Source organism: Pinus tabuliformis, chromosome 7 (assembly GCF_031772625.1).
Source record: "Pinus tabuliformis cultivar Carrire ecotype Pingquan chromosome 7, CPIR1, whole genome shotgun sequence".
Classification (NCBI taxonomy): Eukaryota; Viridiplantae; Streptophyta; class Pinopsida; order Pinales; family Pinaceae; genus Pinus; species Pinus tabuliformis.
Genome location: NC_142293.1, coordinates 1,641,206,745 through 1,641,210,964, shown reverse-complemented (window position 1 = coordinate 1,641,210,964; position 4,220 = coordinate 1,641,206,745). Strand labels below are relative to the sequence as shown.

Genomic DNA, 4,220 nt, shown 5'->3' with positions numbered 1-4,220 from the left:
ATAAATTAAGGGCAAGAAAAGATGGCTAACTCTTAAAACAGTATGTTGAAAATAAGCTGGTTGGAACAACAAAATAAGACCTCTTCCATTGGGCTCATGGAGTCAAACACTTCTGCAGTAAATAATCAATTACTCATTCATGGAAGCCAAGGCATACTATGTCTAAATCCTCAGAACATTTCTCAAGAAGAACTCAACTCATAAACATACACAGGAAGTCTGAGCACTAGGTGAATTCAGAGTGATTGCATATTTAGTGAGCTGTAAAACAAGAAGAATAAAGACCAAACTACATATACTCTGAGCATTTTAACACATGATGAATCTTGGGAAGAAAAAGTACTCTTTCTATTACTGTCAAAGTCTTTTACATAAGCCAATATGAAAACTCTGTTTTTATAAAAATCTCCAACCCCTATTACATCCTAATTTGATCCATTTATAGGAATACGTTCTTCCCTCTCTAGAGCGAGCTCGAAGGCCCTATTAACTACTCCTACATGCTATTTAACTAATTCATTAATTACAAAGTGCTGAACTGTAATTACACAAAATCCTAATCAAACTAAAACACTAATTCCATTCTCCTCGTATGCTTGATTCTTCTTGGATCCTTGACAGTTGTCCTCCTTCAGTTAGGCTGAGATGGCTGAGCTAAAGATGCAAGGAACGCTGACTTTGGATACCTGCTAGCGCTGATGAATCATTTATCATCAGGATCAAAACACCTATTTTTAAGGTCCCTGTCTCCTACCATCCTTCGAAAGTTCAGCAACATGTCCCAGCTCTTTTAATAACCCCAGGTATGGAATGCTGCCATGTTTCTGATGTGTTGTAGGCGATATTGATAGACAGGTGTCTCTCTTCCACAAATCCCGCTCACAGTATCACAATAGCTGCTCTGCGTTTAAAATCACCACCTACAGCAGTTTCGTAGCGCGCTACGAAACTACTGTGTGATTTAAAAAAAAACACAGTCTACCTCTAAACTCCTCATAAAATTGAATAACTGTTGTTTGCTATTCTTCAGTTTCACTTCAAAATCTGAAAGAAGAAATGTATGCCAATCATTGGCCATGAAAACAAAACCCTCCCCGTAAGGTCCACTAAAGTGTTCACTGCTTGAGAGATTAATTTCAATAGTTGCCTGACATAAGAGGTTAAAACAAAGTTCATTGCCATGCTTCAATTTCTGCTGTAATAACAAATAGCTCTGCATTTCTTGCTGTAACCTTTGCTTGTGTACTGGTTGGTTTACCATTACCGCAGGTAGTGACAATTTTACCAGAATCTAGTGGACCAACAGGAAGTTCATTAGTAGAAACAGAACCTTCTAACATTGCACCCTGTGTATTTTCCAAGTACTTCTTGCTTTTATTTCCAACAATACCAACATATTAACAAAACTGAGGCAATTACTGTTGCACCTGCAGCAACACCAAAGAGCACTAAACCATGTTGCTTGCTGAAACCATGTCCTATTCGAAGATGGCAAAATCTTCCAGCTCAATAGATGATAAGTTCCAAAGGCATCACGAAGATAAATTTGATGTCCATTTAAAAGGGAGATGATTGTCTCTGCAGTACTGTTTGTCATATGATTACTAGTGTTGGCTAGCAAAACAGCGCATTCAATCTGTAATGTATCTCCTCTGTTTCTGACATTCAGCATATTAACCAGTGTTTGCTAATCAACAGCAATTCCAGTTTCCGTGCCATATCCTCTTTGAATTCATTCATAAGAGACCCAGAAGTCTTAGAATTAACAATCATGGACATGCATAGTTCTATTCCTCCAATTTCCCGATACACTCCTTTGTTTATTGCTGATGGAGGTAAAGCAGGTGGAACTACATATGCTTACTCACCAGAAATAGTTTTTATAGCCTTCAGAGACACGGTGATAAAGCACCTTCATTCGCTCAAACGAATTTATGGTCCAGATCCATCATATCCTGACATTTGCTTTCCTGGTGTGCCTGGGCAAAAATACGAAAACCTCAGTCATCCAAGAGCTCCACAAGTATATACTAAGCCAAAGCTACATTTAAAAAGCATGGATGTCTTATGGCTCAACCGTCAACTGCAACTTTCACACCACCATCTAGAAATTTTGGCTTTTTAATTGAAAAATCTGCTGATACTTCCTCGTCGCCATTGCCACTGCCGATATCTGCATTTTCTTTGTAAGCATCCACATGAACACCTAAAACAGCCCTGCCAGAAGGATCGGGGTTCCTAGGCCATGTAGCATCCCATTCTAAAGCTTTGGCAGCGCTGCAAACCACACTAGGGCCTCCAGGTACAGTGAAGCGTGCAGCATTCTGAGGAAAGAATCTTTCAAATATCATCCTGTAGTAGTATGCCTCCTTTGTCGTGGGTGTATTCTCAGGGTAAATGTACTTTGCATTTGCCATCATCATATTGGTAACATGATTTGCAGCATGCTCTTTCAAACCATCAATCCAACTATAACCAACACCATCGCTGAATTTCTCTTTTTGCCTGTACAAAATATGCTTTGGTAGATAAGGATTCTCCACGTCGTCAAATGCCTTGCGAAGGATCCACTTCTCAATGTGCCCAAGATCAGGCCGCACCATTTTCCACTCTGGATCAATTCCCATGGAAATATTGATAAACTCCTTATCTAGAAACGGCACACGAGCCTCAACACCCATGCTGTTGCTTACTTATTAGCTCTCAGGCAGTCATATAGATGAAGAGACTTTATCTTTTGACATGTTTCACGATGTAGCTCCTCTTTGAAGTATTCCCACGCGATTCTGATTCTCTCAATTTTATAACCTCCTCCCAAAGCGACTTCTCGTTCCAGATATGCACAATAGGTCTCAAACACACTAACAGTTACCAGTTTGTATTTGGAGTAGTAATTCAGGATCATACTGCGACAATCTGATCAAGGCGGAATTACCTTAAATAATACGAACACCTTTCCGGCAACGATAAGCAAATTTCGACCATGTGTCTCTGTCTTTTGTCGGTGGCAGAGCTAATGAACGAACAACTAATATCGTTTGCCACATTTCAATCCCGGTGTCACTAATAATGGCGGCCTTGTGGCAATCAAATCCTTATAAAGACCACTTGACACTTGGCATTTAATCACTGCATTCCATTTTGGGCCTTTGCATCACTCTGCTCATCATCTAAATTTAGTATATGAACCTTCTACTGAAAACCCGAGCAAATCCCTAATTTCGTAGCGCGCTACGGAATCACTTGAAGCATGTTGCGCTGCGAAACTGTTAAAAGAGGATTCATGCGCTGCAAAAACAGCTTGTCCCTAAGCTAGGCTAAAAAAATTTGGCAACAGAATTTTCAGTGATAACAGTGGCTCCACTTGGGATAGTGTGCCCTTGTGGTGCACTAAGAACCTGCAGTTCCAGTGCCTTATAAAACTTATTTGACAAACAAAAATTTGCTTGACCAGCATGACTGTAGGAGAAAGAAAGCTACATCTACTGAAAAAAGAAATGCTCAGTTAACCTTGAGCTTATTTGCATTTACCTCTACCTACCTACCCTAACCATTTCAATTTCTTTCTGTTCAATCAATATGAAATTTCCAATGTAACCAATCCTTTGTTTTATCTGACATTTGACTTCTTTGACTGCATCGGAGTTCAGAGTCAATATGATAGTGTGATGACCGCTGCCACTGAAATTGTCTCTGATCTTCTTTGAAAAACTGAAATACTGGAGAGTAAAACTCTTCCATGTAATCAGCTACAGGATCCCAGAATACATGATCAGCTTGGTTTTCCTTGTAACTTTCCAGCTGTGCAAACTGATCTTCAACCACAGTGTTCAGTTCCTCAATCGTGAAAGAGAAAGGAACCAGCATAGTCTCCTTGCGTTCTGCCATAAAAAACTTCTGAGAATAATGATCATGATCATGAAAACTGTATGCCTGAATTTGTCCTTCTAAACCTTCAATTTCTTTTTCAAGATCCTCAGCAAATTCATCCAAAAATCTCATCCTATCCTCTGCCTTGCAGTCAAAAGATTTTAGATATGAGGATAATGACAAAGAAAAAGATTCATTTGTTTCTTCTTTACTATGATCATCATTCCATTGTTTGAAACCTTCAACAGAGGGAGAGTCTGCCACCAACTCTGACCTATCTATCCATTCCTCCAAAAACATGAGCCAAAGGTCTTGAAATGACTTAATAGATTTGGCAGGAAAGCATTCAA

General features: G+C 39.4%; 1 pseudogene; it reads right to left on the bottom strand.

Annotated features, from left to right (window-relative positions):
* Positions 1 to 2,072: 2,072 nt before the first annotated feature.
* Positions 2,073 to 2,681, bottom strand: LOC149254660 (asparagine synthetase [glutamine-hydrolyzing] pseudogene; annotated as a pseudogene).
* Positions 2,682 to 4,220: the final 1,539 nt, after the last annotated feature.